Here is a 17,014-nt window from a genome sequence, read left to right on the forward strand (position 1 = left end):
GCGCTCCAGTGTGCCCTATGTACTCCAGTCTGCCCCACGCATGCACTCTTGTCTGCCCCACACATGCACTCTTGTCTGCCCACGCATGCACTCTTGTCTGCCCCAAGCACTAAAAAGACTCCAAATAAGGGTGTTAAGTATTCCTGAGGCAAACCCAACAAGAAGAGTGAGTATCAAACTCCAAGATGGAGTAAAAATGAGATGAGATACATTTACTAAAGATAGTAAAGGAAGGCGTACGCAGAAAAATGTAAAAAGTGCCCATGTGTGGTGTTACGAATAAGTCAGTTTAAAGTTTTTGGTGTGTTAAAACGAATAGATATAAAACGATAGTAAAAAACTAAAGTGATTATTAGATTTTCTTTTAATCAAGAGATTGACGTCAATCAGGGAGGTAAAAATCAAAGAACACTAATAAATAAAGAAGAGACTTAAAATATCAATCATAAAACAATGAGATACATAAAATTGATAGAAAGTAAAAATGAAGGAACAAAAAGAACATTGTTTCATAGATTTTAAAACTGGTTTAAAAATATATATATAGTTGATTTTTCCGATAAATAAGCGGTGAATGATGGTACCTGCTCAAATTATTCAGTGTGGTATACTTGATAAAATAAAGAGAAGAATAAAAGGTTGGGTAAGTATAGACAGTCGAGATCGACTCGTCATCATGGGGCACACTCCTCTTCTACACTTATGCAGGACATTGCCAAGATATACATATAAGAGAGGAAGTATCATTTGGAGTGGGTTCAAAGCACGACTAATAAGACACTTATGGCATGGCCTCAGGAGGGTTTGTTGTTAAAACCACTATAATGACATATGACAACATATTTGCATGCCACATATGAGGTAAATAAGTTACAGAAAAGGGTGGCTATTTTAGAGTTATGGAAAATGTACCAGAGTGAGAATGAAAATCCAGTCAAAAAGGAGTGGATGCTTAATCAGCATAAAGGGGAGGATGTAACGCCTTCGGCTCTCCTTTCCCCTCCTGGAAATAAGAGTGTAGACACAGAATAGGAGGGATTTGATCCCTTAAAGGAATTGAAAGCGTTGTCAGGGTTTGTTAATCCAACATATAAGCCCCCACTTTGCAACAGTGAGGACAATGCAGAAGACAGCAAAAGCAGAGAACGCAAATATGTATCAACACGCAATGAAAGTAAACAGCGTGATGAGAGGAAGGACCAACAAGATAAAGAGATAGAGAACGAGGAAGAAGCAAAGAACCAGAAATAAATAAAGGACAAAGCTCAGGGAATAACAATATTACAGAATGAATGGATGGGAGGACAAATATTACTCAAGCTGGATGATAAGGGCATTGATGGGGTTCGAGGAAAGAGAAGAGAGGTAAAAGGAAGAAAAGGAAGAAGATAGAGCATATAAAGAAGAGAAAGAAAAAGAAAGCAGGCAAAGGGAAGAACGAAGAAGTTAGAAGGCAAGAATAAAAAAGGAGAGGTTAGAAGAGAAGAGACAAGAGGAGGTAGAAGTGCAAAGAATGAAAGTACATTGGTTGCTAAGAAGGCAATCTCGCAATACAGGGATGTATCCTCGCCTTATGTAAGCAGATTACAGGCACTGCCTGGACGGACTCAAACGGGCGAGACTGGACCCGCCTGGAAAACAAGAAGCGTAGGCAGGTATGATTACGGACCAGGACTTTTACAATTCCCATTATTGGATATAGGGGGAGGATGACCAACATATATTCCATGTCCATAGATAGATAAAGACAATTTAAAATGTAAATTACTGAGTTTAAGTTCCGATGCAGATAAATGGATTTGTGAATTAGAGAGAATGACATCAGGAATGACGTTAGCCATAGGTGACATAAAAGACTTGCCAGTAGCCATTATAGGAGAGCGAGCCGACAACATTTGGAAGTGAGGAGGATATGCAGGTGTGACTGCACAAATCACGACACATGATGGAGCGCCATTTAATAATTGCAGCTCAGATGTATGGCGGGTGCTCAGTACAATATCCCGATATATCAGACATTGGTGCGATTATGACTAGGAAAATGGGGGAGGATGAAGGCCCTGTTGTCTACATTCAAGACATTCAAGAGAGACAGGGCCTTGAGACACGTGAACCGTGGGATAAAACATTGGCATTATTGTACCACATTTTGTGTCAGAGACTGCCTGAGCCAACGACAGATGAAGAAACAGGTCAGAATAAAAGCGAAACCATGGCCAGAAATACAATTGACGACCGTGCATCACTGCTGATTGATGCAGGAGAAAAATAAGAAGAAAGCTGAGTAGGAAGCAGGAGGAAGCAAAGTTAGTTCAGTAAACATCATAAAAAGCCATAGAGGGAGCGGGGTTGACGAGTAATGAAGGTGGGACGACACAAGAGATACAATCATTGCAGCAAAACAACTTGTGAAAACATAAAAATTGATATGAGGCTGGGAAGCCCAAAAGAAACACACCAACACAGGGTACAAAGGACATACAAGTGCTTTATTAAAAAGCTACTACAGTTACCAAAGTCAATTGACAAACGGATAGCTATTCGGCTCTCAGAGTAACGTAACAAACTTCAACGAGGGTTTGATGCATTAGTAGAGAGACCGTACATTGGAATACTTGGGCTTTTATATCCTTTTATCCAGCCCTTGGCCAACCCCCTCGCGGGTTAACCATTCTTGGGATCAGGCCTAGGGTTCCTTGCCAGGTCAATCCTATAATGTATGCATTTTGATCAGTTCCGCTGATACAGTTGTTCATTTACACATAGGTCAGTGATAGGACAAGGTCTCAGTTCGCGACCCCGACAAGTGGCCTGCAGGCATATTAATTATTCGTTTGTGCGGAGGTCACAATGGCCAGAATCTCACTCAGAATGTTATTCAGCCTCCATTTTGATGTTCAGGGTGACTTCCACATTACAATAGAACCTAAAATGGCGGCTTAATCCAAGATGGCGATTTACATTACTTTTCGTTAAGGTCAAGACCTTGCCGCGCAGTCTATTTACATGATATTTTAGACAACTTGGCATAGGCCAATACACATTCAATTACTGCGATGGAGACATAATATTATGTCAATTCCAACAGACCCTCCTTTTGGCCTATGCCAAGTGCTAATATCATTTCTAATACTTTTGCAAATAACTCCATGTATTGTCATCCATACATCCCGAATCATTGTCTGTAATATCTATAGCCATTAGGTCGTTCATCAGAACCTCTTGTAACACAAACTCTTTGGATGCTGTATCTGGGGCATATATTCTATGCCCTATTGTGCTCACTGCTTGAGCACAACATCCCCCTAGCATTCCACATATACTCGGAAGACATTGAAAACAGCAACAAAGAAATAGCAGGATCCCCGAAATAACCAGAATAACAGAAATCACCTTCCAACCCCAAGATCGTAAAGAATCCCAGAACCAGGTGCTAAGATTCCAATCTCCTACAGGGATATGTACTTCAGAACTAAGAATATGCAAGTTCTGTATTACTTTAAAAATTGTCGGCGAGGAATCTGGTACGAAAACACAGCAAGCGGACCCCACCAATTTGCATACTCCACCTCGTTCTGCCAGAATGACATCTAATGCCATCCGATTTTGGAGTGCTACCAATCTTATTGCTTTTTGTTCTAGTGTCATATTGTAGAGTATGTCCGTGGTCCGGTTGATCGTTCTCTCCAGTACCCTTGCTAATCCCCTAATGTTCTCAGAGTTTGTTATTTGTCCCCAAAAGGGCACAACTGATTTTGCTATATCTCCCAATACTTGCCCAGGGGTATCTCCGTTCTTGTCCCGCCATGGGCGAGCCTTAGAAACCTCCAATGTACTAGCTACAAATACCCTGGGTAACAGGATTCCTAAATAACAGGTTCCCTGCCAACCCTTGGTCAACCAGGCAAATGCTAAACTACCACAAACAAAATAAACAGGCCCCCCTACATACAGAGGCCTGTTTTCTCCAGTCAAATTTACAATGTTCATACAACCTTCAAAATCTCCCATTGGCCGAGTGCCATATCTTTGTACACAAAAGGGGACCGAGTCAGGGCTATGATTTATAGAGTAAGAAGGAGGCACGGCGTCCTTATTGCCTATCGGAGCCATTAGCCAGAAATTAAAGTTTGAAAAGGAAGAGACAGTTTATCATATGGCCTAATCGAAGTGACATTAGGTTTACTTCTATTTGCAAAAAGCGAGCATCCCAGAGGAGTTAATTCACGTTTCTCGAAATCATTCAAATTAGTTCCATCAAAGTTCCCTGAGATGCTATCATTCCAACGGCCAAAGAATAGTGCTCTAAGAGAGGCATAGCAAGCAGTCGTTAAAGGTAAAGGGTGAATATACCATCCTAGCCCCTTGTTCCCATGTTGCGGTAAATGAGTGCAAATCCAACAATTACTCTTATTAAAAATGGCATGCGTTGCATTCATTACTATCATTAGAGTGTTATTATGATACTTTTGTCTATGTTGGGAGTCTCTAGGGGACAGAGTGTGAAGGTGTACAGAGGGAGTCAAAGCAGTTGGTACAATCTCGTCGGTAGTAGAGGTTTTAGAGGATACATTTCTTCAAAGTACCAAAGTCCTACCGCAGTAATTGCAAAAATAACAATTATCGTTATCGAAACACAGCAATACGTTTTCGGGGCCCAGGCACATTGTTCATTGTCCAAGTTGGTCACCCCTTATTCACAAGTCCAGTGCGGGGAGCAGCAGTGGAGGTGGCAGGCATTGTAGTTCCTCAATCGACGACCCCAATGTTCGTTGCTGGCGACGCTACGGTCGCGTGATTTCTTAGTCCTTCCCAACCCTAACCAGCAGAATCCCTTTTCTTCCTGTTGTTCAACAGAAACTTTCTTATACAAAAGAAAACTTTCAATCACTTCTCTTTCCCAAATGCATGGAAAAACCTGTGCCGTAGTTCTATTTTCTTCGTCGAAGGTTGTACCTGGTGGTACCCAAGATTGTTTGATCCAAAAACAAGGCGTCGTCACTTCCTGAGGGAAGCGACGTATCGAAGGCGACGGAAGTCGCAGAACTCGAAACAATGTTTTCCGGAAGTGATTTTTCAAAAGAGTGCGGAGACGAAATGGACTGTTCCCCAAGCTCCACGGGCTCCGAGAAATTCTCCGACGCACTCACAGCGCTGTTTGCTACTCCAAGATCAGGGACTGTAGCATCAGCGAGGAGATCTGCTTCATCTGTAACGTGTGGCGTCGGGTGAGGAAGTTTCTTGACATGCGTCGCATGGATCCAGTGTTTCTTCCCAGCCACCCGCACTGCTGTCTGGGTGACCAACAGCACCTGGTAGGGTCCCTTCCAACGAAGAGCGAGACAGGAAGACCTTTCGTAGGCCTTCACTAGGACCCAACTTCCAGGCAGTATATCGTGTCATGGGCCCGTGAACAGTACAGGTAAAGCTGAATACACCTGGTGATAAATGAAATACAGGTTTTTAGTTAACTGGTTACAGTAGTCTACAAGCAATACATTTTCCACCTCTCTCAGGGTTTTAGGTTTTGGGAGACCCCAAATGTTAGCAGGTCTCCCCATCACTACCTCAAATGGAGAAAGCCCAGTCTTAGTTTGAGGTGTGGTACGTATAGCCAATAATACAATAGGTAAGGCATCTGGCCATTTCAGTTTGGTATCGGCACATGTTTTTGCAAGCTTATTCTTTAAGATACCATTATGTCTTTCCACCAACCCAGCACTTTGAGGATGTCTAGCTGAGTGAAATCGTTTCTCAATATGTAATGCTGTGCATATCTGCAAAATTACTGCTGCAACAAAATGAGGACCATTGTCCGACCAAATTACCCTTGGGAGCCCAAATCGAGGAAATAATTATTTTACCATAATCTTTGCAGTGGTCATGGCAGTAGCATCTTTAACAGGGAAAGCCTCGACCCATTTACTGAAGGCACAAATAATTACAAGAACATATTTCAGATTGTTACACCGTTCTATCTGAATAAAATCAAAGTGAATGACCTCGAAGGGAACAGAAGGGGGCCCAAAGCTTCCCCTTGGAGTTACTGTCCCCTTACCCACATTGTGCTGTAAGCAGATCATGCAGTTCCGAACATGGCGTTTTGCAGTCTCCAGAATCTTGTTATTCACCCAAACTTGTTCTAACATTTTCATGATCTGCTGAGCACACACATGTGTAGGACGGTGTGCCATTGTAACCATTGCCAGTACATATGAATCAGGGAGCAACCATTTTCCTTCAGATGTATCCACCCAACACCCATCATCATCTAGTTTCCCCATTCCTTCGGCCCACCTTTTAGATTCTTCTACTGTAGCATCAGTTTGAATATCGCGCACAGACCCAATACCTTCATCCATTACATAGGCATCTTTTGTTTCCCTTAGCGCATACATGTCTGTGCTAAGTTCTGTGGCCGTTTGCCTGGCTATCAGGTCCGCAAAGGCGTTCCCTTTTCCCACATCATCTATGACCTTACGATGTGCTGCACATTTCATGATCGCTAACTGCCTAGGGAGCGAGAGTGCCGAGAGCAATTGCACTATCAAGGGGCCATGCTGAATCTTGGTCCCATGTGAGGTCAGGAACCCTCTTTCCGACCAGAGCCTCCCAAAGTTGTGAGCCACCCCAAAGGCGTACTGGCTATCAGTATATATATTTACTATACGCCCTTCGGAGAGTTCACAAGCTCGGGTCAATGCTATAATCTCTGCGGCCTGCGCGGAGTTATGCGAAATTCTCTTAGTTTCAACAACTTTACTCAATGTAGTAACTGCGTAAGCAGCTGTAGATGTACCATCTGAAAGTTTGAAGCAGGAGCCATCACAAAACAGCTCCCTTCTGCATTGTCCAAAGGAGTATCTATAAGATCTATCCTTCCCTTCGTTTCTTGTTCAGTGGTATACAGACATTCATGTAATTCTTCGTCACCGCAAACAGTGTTTTGCGGGAAAGGTAAGAGTTCAGCCGGATTAAGAACACAACACCTCTTAATTTGAATGTGAGGGGCAAACAGAATTAATTCATACCTTGTTAACCGTGCAGAGGTGAGGTGTTGCGTTTGGGTTTTGTTCAATAGGATATCTACAGAGTGAGGTACCATCAAAATCAAATCATGGCCTAGGACCATTCCCTCACTCTGTTTTACTGACGCGGCAGCAGCAGCGACAGCTCGCAAACATCTTGGCAAAGCGCATGCGACAGGATCAAGGGCGGAGGAGTAGTAGCCGCAAAGCCTATTCTTCCCTCCGTGTTCCTGTGTTAACACAGCCAAAGCACATCCATCACATTCATGCACAAACAACACAAAGGCCCTGTCATAATTTGGAGTACCCAGAACCAGTGCAGAGCATAACACGGTTTTGAGAAGCTCAAATGATCGTTGATGTTTCGATTTCCGTGGCAGAGAACTGCCCTTCTTCGTCAAAGCCAACATCGGTTTTATCACTAGCGAAAAGTTTGGGATCCACAACCTACAGTAAGAAGCCATACCTATTAAGGCTCTGACTTCCTTCTGTGTATTTGGAACAGACATGCCAGAAATGTGTTTTATTCTTTCAGGTGTCAATCTTCTCCCCTCCTTTGACAGGAGGTAGCCTAAATAGGCGACCTCCTGACAACAATTTTGAATTTTTTTGAGCGAAGCTTTATGACCATTTTTAGCTAGATGAACAAGCAACAGTACAGTGCCTTCTTTACAAGCACTTTCAGAGTCTGCAGCCAAAAGCAAATCAACAACATATTGAAGCAGTGTACAAGTAGGTGGCAACTCAAGGGTGTCGAGCTGCTCTTTCAAAGCTCTACTATAAATGCTTGGACTTTCAGTATACCCTTGAGGTGCCCTAGTGAATGTAAATGAGCGTCCCCCCAAGGTAAACGCAAACAAATATCTACTTTCCCTATGTATAGGAATGCTAAAGAAAGCATTTTTTAAATCCACAACGCTAAAGTGCGTAGCCGTAGCAGGGATCATTGTCAATATCGTCGTTACATCAGGCACGATTGGAAATTGTGGGGCGACAACTCTGTTAATAGCACGAAGATCAATTATGAACCGGTATGGGATTGCATTGTCGCCTTTCTTATATACAGGCAAGATCGGACTGTTACACAAACTACCTGTAATCTTCTCGATCACCCCACGATGCACAAAATCACAGACAATGCATTTTAAAGCACGCTCGCCCTCAACTGATATTTTATACTGCAGAATGCGTGGTAGTTTAACTCCATGTTCCAAAACTATTTTAACAGGCTCAATCTGTAGTACCCCGACATCATTGTCGTCAACCGCCCATAAACATTCCGGGACAATGCTAAACTCAGGAGGTAAAGGTTGAATCAGAAACTGAGAATTAGGAAGTTGCTGTGGTGAAACCGTCAGCCGTACTCCATCAGAGGAACAATGAATTACTGCATTCAATTTCTTTAACAAATTCAACCCCAGCAAATTCTCTCCACAGTTCGAAGTGAGAAGAAAAGGGCAATGGTCCGTAAAGGGACCCAAAGAAACAGACACCGGTGAAGAAACCAGACAGACAATTGGTATACCAGAAAACCCTACGGAAATATTTGTTTGCCCTGACAGTGGAATGTTTGGAACCCGAGAATGATCAATGGAGCACTTCTGTGCTCCAGTGTCTATCAAAAACTGGTGTTTCCTATTCCCTACTAATAATTCAACGTAGGGGCCTTTCTGATTAACGGGAATAGGTGAAGGTTCCAAACCCTGCTTCGGGCAGTTCTAATGAAATAGAGTATCGTCGGAAGGAAGCTCTTCAGAAAGGTAGGCAGCAGAAGGGTGATCAAATATGTTCCTCGAGTCCACACTCGAGGTCTGAATTCCCGTGAAAAAGGTTGCTGAGGATCTTGGAAAAACTGACCTCTATCAGGGCCCCCTGCTCCAGGGCGGCCCCTGGGTCGTCTACCCATACTCCCAAACGCACTGTTTTACCTTTGTCGAAGGACGGGGCACTGTGCTCGCCAATGACCTTCCTGGCGGCAATAAGCACATTGATTAATATTCACAGGACCCAAAGGAGCATTTCCTTTTGGGAGATACTGACCTCTAGTCTGTGTCGTGCCTCCTCTGGGGTTTCTAACAATTTGTTGTAATAATACTTTGGTTTTCAAATCTCCTTTCCTCTTTTCTATTTTCTCCTTCTCATTATTAACACGGTTCTCATAATACTGAGCCATGTGCAAAACTTCAGATTGAGATTTTGCCTGCCAAGCGCTCTCAGAGGACATAATCTGTGACTGGATGTCGGGCAACAATCCACGTACAAATTTGTCCATAAACAACCTTTTCCCAGACTCTGTACCCAAATCCTGCCCACTGAAGTCAGAAAATACCTGCTTGAATCTGTTAAAGAATTCGGTGGTGCCTTCAGTTTTCCCTTGAACACAGGCTGTAAGCTTGTCCCAAATAATTATTTTCTCTGGAATTATAGTTTTTAATTTTGCGACAATTCTATCAGGCAAAGTAAGTATTACCTGTGTTGGTTTCTCACCTGCTGGTCTTTCCCCATCAATCCTAATCATATTAGCCCACGAATCTCCCAACCCTGGCACATCGTCTATTGTCTGAACCTGCTTCCATACATCTACGGTAGGAGTACAGGGAATAGCAAGTCAATATCACTTAAGGTGAACACAGAGGACTGCAAGACGGACTCTATCTCTTTGTAAAACCCTGTCGGGTTTTTCCTGATATCGGGAACTGATTTTCTAATAGTGTTCACTTCCTGTCATGAAAACGGGATGTGAACGAATTGCGATACATAATGTGCAGGGATATCCACAACGGGTGCACCAGTCCCAGCGTTGGCGGGAATCTCAACCTTTGGGACAAAGGTCGGAGGAACCTCTCTCATAGGCAACTGAGATATAGGTACCTCCGGCCGCTTACTAAGCAACAGAGCCAGGTCGAGCGCTGAGACAGCCGAAGAAGTGTCGGGCGAAAAAGCCCTTTTACAAATCCCCAACAATTCTATGGGGCAACTAACCTTCTTTCTTACACATTCTTCTTGCAGGTACTGTACCATTACCTGAATTACCTTTCTTTGTATTTCTACTGTATACTGACTATACGTGTCATACACTTCATCTGGTGGAATCGATGAATCCGGGATCCATCGAATCTCATCTTGGATACAAATTCGTACTTCCTCAGGTGCCGATCTACGACACGGAAGGAACCATTTCTGTACATACATACTATCGTCTTAGTCATCCTCATCTCGTGACTTTTCAAAGTCCTTCCTATACTCAAACAATCTTCCAACATGACCATATACTTTCTGCTCTGTGTCCCTCGAAAGTGCCAAAGCATTTAGATCTCTCACCCCTTGTCGAAGATCCGAATTTTGTAATCTACCCCATATCACACATAAATGAGTCCCCAAACCTTCGATAAAAACATTTTTCTCGGGAAAACTGTTCAAATTAGATAATGTGGAAAAAACATCAGCTTGATCACCTTTCTCCATACAGTGCTTAGCCCATGCAAACAATTCCTGTTTTTTATCTGCAGAAACAGTATTACGAGTGACGATCTTTGATCCTGCACCTTGATCAACTTCAGTCAATACGGGACCACTCGGGAGCGGAGGTGCAGGTAAATTTAATAAAGGTGCAACTATCGGCGCAGAAGGAAGGGGCGGTGCGATAGGTGGAGGGACAACGACTAGAGGAATAGGAACAATAGGTTGTACAGGGGGAACAGGAATAACAGCAGGAACAACAGCAGGAATGGGCAGAGCGCCCAAGAAAGGATCATACGGAGGTGGCGGAGGAACCAGGCCTGCGTTCGTTTAACAATTTTTTCAATAAATTCTTCGGAAACATGAAAATCTTTAGAGGGGTAAATTTTCTGGATTCCAAGTGAAAAAGCCCTATCCATATTTTTAACTGATTCTGAATGTTTTTCTTTATCATATAACAACGCTTTTTCGGCATTTGTTTTCTGATGGCGTGCATGTTTATCCCTACTTTTAAGCTGCTGTAACGCTTCTTTTTTCCAATTCTGTAAAACATCAAAGGCTGCAGATCTAGCCTTCCTTTTTAGCAAGACCGATTCTAGGTATTCAATACGGGAGATCTCAAAACTGCCATTGATTGGCCACTGAAATTCGGAGGCATGTCTGGTCTGTCTGTGCCAAATATCATTAAATACTATACTACCAATGCCATACTTACAGTACATAGTACATGCCGGCGACCCCTCCTGTGGTGCCGGGCGGCTAAATTCCAAAGATTGTCGATCGCTGCGGAACAGAGCCCTAAAGCAGCTGGACAATTTCCCAGGCATTTCACAAAAAATTGGTGTTACCTGGTCAATAATTGTGTCTGCAGATACAATACGCCAAATTCAAATTGTCAGGGTTAAATTAAGAGCCGGGTCACGACTGCACCTGACCAAACCTAAGGAGGACCGTACGGTTTATCAAAGAACTTACCTAACAAATTTTACCTTGTGTTTGGTGGTTTCGACAAATCTGCCCGCCTCAAAAATGGACCCTCGTCAAGATGCCGTGTCAGACGACACGACTATCGTCCAAGGATCGGATCGTGCAGCGCTGCCGAGGTATCGCGTCTCGTTCGGTCGGGCCCGCAGAATCACACCGTCCGATCCCGGTTCGATAGTCTGCGTCAACCTTCAATGATCCGGCATCAATCTTGAGGGTCCCTATTCGGGCGCCAACTGTGAAAACATAAAAATTGATATGAGGCTGGGAAGCCTAAAAGAAACACACCAACACAGGTTACAAAGGACATACAAGTGCTTTATTAAAAAGCTACAACAGTTACCAAAGTCAATTGACATACGGATAGCTATTCAGCTCTCAGAGTAACGTAACGAACTTCAACGAGGGTTCGATGCATTAGTAGAGAGACCGTACATTGGAATACTTGGGCTTTTACATCCTTTTATCCAGCCCTTGGCCAACCCCCTCGCGTGTTAACCATTCTTGGGATCAGGCCTAGGGTTCCTTGCCAGGTCAATCCTATAATGTATGCATTTTGATCAGTTCCGCTGATACAGTTGTTCATTTACACTTAGGTCAGTGATAGGACAAGGTCTCAGTTCGCGACCCCGACAAGTGGCCTGCAGGCATATTAATTATTCGTGTGTGCGGAGGTCACAACGGCCAGAATCTCACTCAGAATGTTATTCAGCCTCCATTTTGATGTTCAGTGTGACTTCCACATTACAAGAGAACCTAAAATGGCGGCTAAATCCAAGATGGCGATTTACATTACTTTTCGTTAAGGTCAAGACCTTGCTGCAGAGTCTATTTACATGATATTTTAGACAACTTGGCGTAGGCCAATACACATTCAATTACTGCGATAGGAGGCATAATATTATTTCAATTCCAACAAACATAGTGTATCTACAGATCAGAGTGGGTAAAACTTCTGGCCAAGGGGATGATGGGATGGGCCCATAGGAGGAGGATGAGGTGGATTTCAAAACCTTAAGCAAGAGGAGGATATAATGGGAAGGAAGGATATCTCAGGGGCAATGTGTTTGTCTTGAAAACAAGACAACACAGCACAACACAGGTTTGAATCCCGATCCCGCGCTTAGAAACCACTCGCTGGTATTACTCGCGTTATAAAAGAACAATTTGTTTTTTTTTTTAAATGGCAGACAGCTGCAACAATGCTGGAATTACTGAAGAATAGGACACATAGCCAGAACATGTAGAAGCAGAGGAGGCATGCAACAAAATTGGCAAGCTACAAGAGGGGGGACGGGATATGTTCCGCAGTAAAATTCAGAACCACAGGAATAATATGCCCAAGATCACACGCAGGCTCAGACATATGTGCTGTAACCACAGCAAATACAGCAAGCACCATTACAAATGCAATCGCCATAAGGACAACCGCAGCAAGTGCCCATGCAAGCACAATTGGTACAAACGCAGCAAGCACACACACAGCAGGCTATGGTTCCACAATGAAATATGACTACAGGAGCTCAGCAGGCACCTGCACCCAAATTGGGGAGTATGATCATGGTAGGAGGAAATCCTTTAACGGGTGCAGGGATGAATTTAGATCCACAACAGGACAGCCCACAGAGTGACCTGATGTGTTCTGTACTATCTGTGATACCAGACCCCCAAGAGGAACCAAGGATGAAGGTGACGATAAGAAGCAAGACATTTTCATCTGGAGCAACTTGTTCCTGCGTCCGTGAGGGAAAATATTCAATGTCAGGTATTGCCTTGATTGCACAGGGATTCTCTGGGGCGATTAGTTTAGTTCCTTTTACAGACAAATTACCAATCTCTATAGGAGAACATGATATGTCGATTGCCATTATTTTATTCTAGGCAGATGCCATTTAACATAGTAGGGCGTGACTAAATGACGAAACTTAAGATGATGATATCTTTCACTGACGAAGGAATAGTGTCTTCCTCTTCTGGGATACATCATATGAATGTGAGAGAGTTTATATTATCATTTACAGGCCAGAAGGTATTACGAGGAGTCCCCTTGGGTACAGAAGTATTCTTGTATGGAGTGACTGTTTTATTATCGTGGTTATCCAGACTGATAAGTAAACTATTAAGATTTAAAGAAGAATTGATACAGTCACTCTGCGCATGTGCCCCAAAGTTCTTTAATGAAAGCCATTGAAGGGAATTTCAAATCAGCTGACACGTGTTTCGAGCTCAGCTCTTCTTCTAAGGCTGTTATGCTTACCATAGTACATAATATACCATTGGTATTTTTTTTAAATAAAAATAATCAAAACAATCGAAACCCACATTGTGAAAAGCCAGACATAAATCAAATGTGGCACAGTAATATGTTATCCATCACCCATGGTACAGTCGTTCAGACCCAAATATACCCACATCCAACAGTATTGTATGCATACAGCCCATGGGTATAACGCGAAAGGACACATGTCCATAAGTAACACTACCTGAATACATCACAACATGTCCAATGCAGTGTGTCATATCATACCACTCTCACATCATTAAAATGACCTGTACTTAAACTAGATTGAAGTGCCCCTATACATACCTTATAAGTCCTTGTGCACTCTTATTTATTGAGTTCACACTGGAAATTAAATTAAAAAAAGATTTCTCAAATAGTCTAAACTTCTTCACGCCCAATAGGCTGTGCACCTCTTTAACATCACGCTTTCCAGGTCCACTAGGCATCCAGACGCCTTTAACATATTTAGTCCAAAATAACACTTACCAAATTTAAATCCAAATGTTGTCAATTCACCATTCACGTTTCTAGAAAAATGCATATTGAAATAAATGAAACCGAATACCTCAATCATTGCCCGCCATAAAACCTTAACAATTGCCACTCACTCATCGAGGATGTTGAAAATAGAATGAAATGAATTAAAACACTCCTTAGCACACACATCACATCATTATATTTGCTCGCTAATTGCGGAATACCACTGCAGGAAATCCAATATGTGTCGGGATATCAAATGTTCCACATAAGTTGTGGGGGGAACACAAACAAACAAACAAACAGACAGAGGAAATGAAGGGGGGAACAACCATAAGTCCCCCGATCATATCCAACCCCCCTGCCTGCGTCCGTGCTACCCACACAATCTGAAACTATTAGACAAGAAACACAACACAAAACGTACCTCAGAATTGTCTTTCGGCTTCTAACTCATGACACGCCAATGGCACCTGCCGTGCGTAGGACTCTTTATACTTTAACTCACTCGACTGCTTTTTGCTGAATGCAAAGATACAGCCTAACCCGTCCTCCATCTTGGTAGAACTAAGCTGTGCATTTACCTTATGATTATACCACCTGCGTCCTGGCTAAACACGAAAAAGAAACAACCCTGCGCACTTAAAAGCTCATTAGGTGATTTCACCCATATTTCCTAAGCACAGAGAATGTCACATGGACGCAAAACAATTTGCTGTTTTTCAAGCCATAATTTCCTTAAACACAAGCTCCAATCTGCCGATGCACCGGTCTCAACATGCTGGATTGTTACATAGTTAAAAGATCAAAGACATGATTATGCCACTCCCATATAAACAAACACCATCTCAATTCAATCTCTGTTCATGGGAATGAATGTACTTGTGTAATCCCATATATACGGTTGCTCAATCTAATTGATATAAGACGAAACTCATATGTAAACGAGCCCCATGCCTGTCTATGAAGAATACCTGATGAGTTTTTGTTCGGACCAGAAATCCCCATGGATGATGAAGAAGGGAAGAGTATCCCCTTGGAGTGAGAAGCATCAGCGGTCAGAGAGGAAAGAGTGGTTCTTAATGGGACAGATGATGAGGGGAGAGGATGGAGAACAGTAATAGCCCTCAGTGAAGGATACAGGCTGGCAGATTTGACAGACGAGGAGCTGTTTAAGTATGAGTACTCCAATGATGAATTAGTATTTTTCATAAGTCTCACCTATTAGATTAAAGTAGGGAATAGAGAAATACTGCAGAGAATGGTGTTGGTAAAAAAGAAACCGTCATTTTTCCAGGAAGATTTATAGAAAGTGCCAATTATTATATGGACCACAAGTCCATATGACATGGGCCTATTAAAAAGAGTAGGAGCAGTTAAAATCAAACTTAAACCACAAGCCCTTTTGCCACGTCCAAAGCAATATCCCTTGTCCAGAGAGGCGGATGGAGGTATATTTCAGACAATCTCTGCTTTAATGTATCAAGGAATATTAGTATCATCCGATTCTCAGAGGAGCAGGTGGATGCATTTTCCCTAACTCCTGCCCCCTCACCACTGTCATATTGGAACAGTAGGAGAAGGGCTATAGGTGGGACCCCATGTGTTATACCTATCTCGGATCTAGTGTACGAAAGACAAAATGCACTCAGACAACCATATCTAATGTATCCTCGCACTGAGAGAGTGGAAGGATGTCTGCATGCACTATTGGATACAGTGTAGTGCTGGGTCAAATCTGACGAGGGCAGAGTGATGTCATGAAGAACATGCATGAAGAGATACTGAAACAATATGAAAATACTTAAGAGTGACGATTTAACTGAAGTGACAAGGGAAACATGTACAAAATGATAAAGTAATCATGTATGCAAAAGAAGGTAAAGTAACTTGCTGACCAATAAGTATAAATACACAGTAACGCAAAACAGATGAGCTATATAGAAGCCTGCTGTAGAGGAATATATAATGTGGCAAGGATGACCATGATGGGAAAATGGACGTCGGCTTGTGTAAAGATTATATCCAGTGATCTCAGAGACAGACCAGGGGTGCAGAGTCAGGAGACATTGGAGAACTAGCTCTGTATGCAAAACAAAGAGGAGTCTATGTTGGCCCGGGGACAAGAATGCTATTTGAGGAATAGCTGCAAAGCACAAAGGGAGGCAGACAGATAAGCTATGGACATGAGAAATATTTCGCTTAGATTTAAGAAGAAGAAAACATTTGCAAGAGCCATGTAATGTACAATTAACAATGGATAAGGCTCCTACAAGATGGGGGTGAGCAAGTCTCTAGAGGCCAAGAGGAATAATGACACCCAGCTTAATTGAATTCAATAGCAGCAAATAAGAGGTCGAAATTTACACATTTGTAGTCTCTTCACATGTGATTCAGAAGTCGAAAATAAGGGCTATTCATTAAGCTGGGGATGAAGATAGTGATGTGCTTACACTCCTTTGAATGTCCCAGAGCAGAGAGCGAGCAACAAGGTCAACTACATACAGGAAACTTTGGCTCATGGTCAGACTGATGAGAGACGATGGACTAATTGGGAAAGTGGGGAGTAATCTGACGGGACTGAAGCACTTGGGTCATGTTTCACTTACGTGCTGCTAGCTGAGCCGAAAGTCCTAGGTTGGGCGGGAATGCCAACCAATCAGTGTGTCTATGGGGAAACCTGCAATACAATGTTGAATAGACCAATCCGCTCCCATTTTGTCCACAATAATTAGTATTATACATATTTAGAGGTAGGTCAGGGCGTGCATTACAGATAAGA

The sequence above is a fragment of the Ambystoma mexicanum genome, chromosome 11 (genome assembly GCF_040938575.1).
Source record: "Ambystoma mexicanum isolate Mex_15411 chromosome 11, UKY_AmexF1_1, whole genome shotgun sequence".
NCBI classification, from domain to species: domain Eukaryota; kingdom Metazoa; phylum Chordata; class Amphibia; order Caudata; family Ambystomatidae; genus Ambystoma; species Ambystoma mexicanum.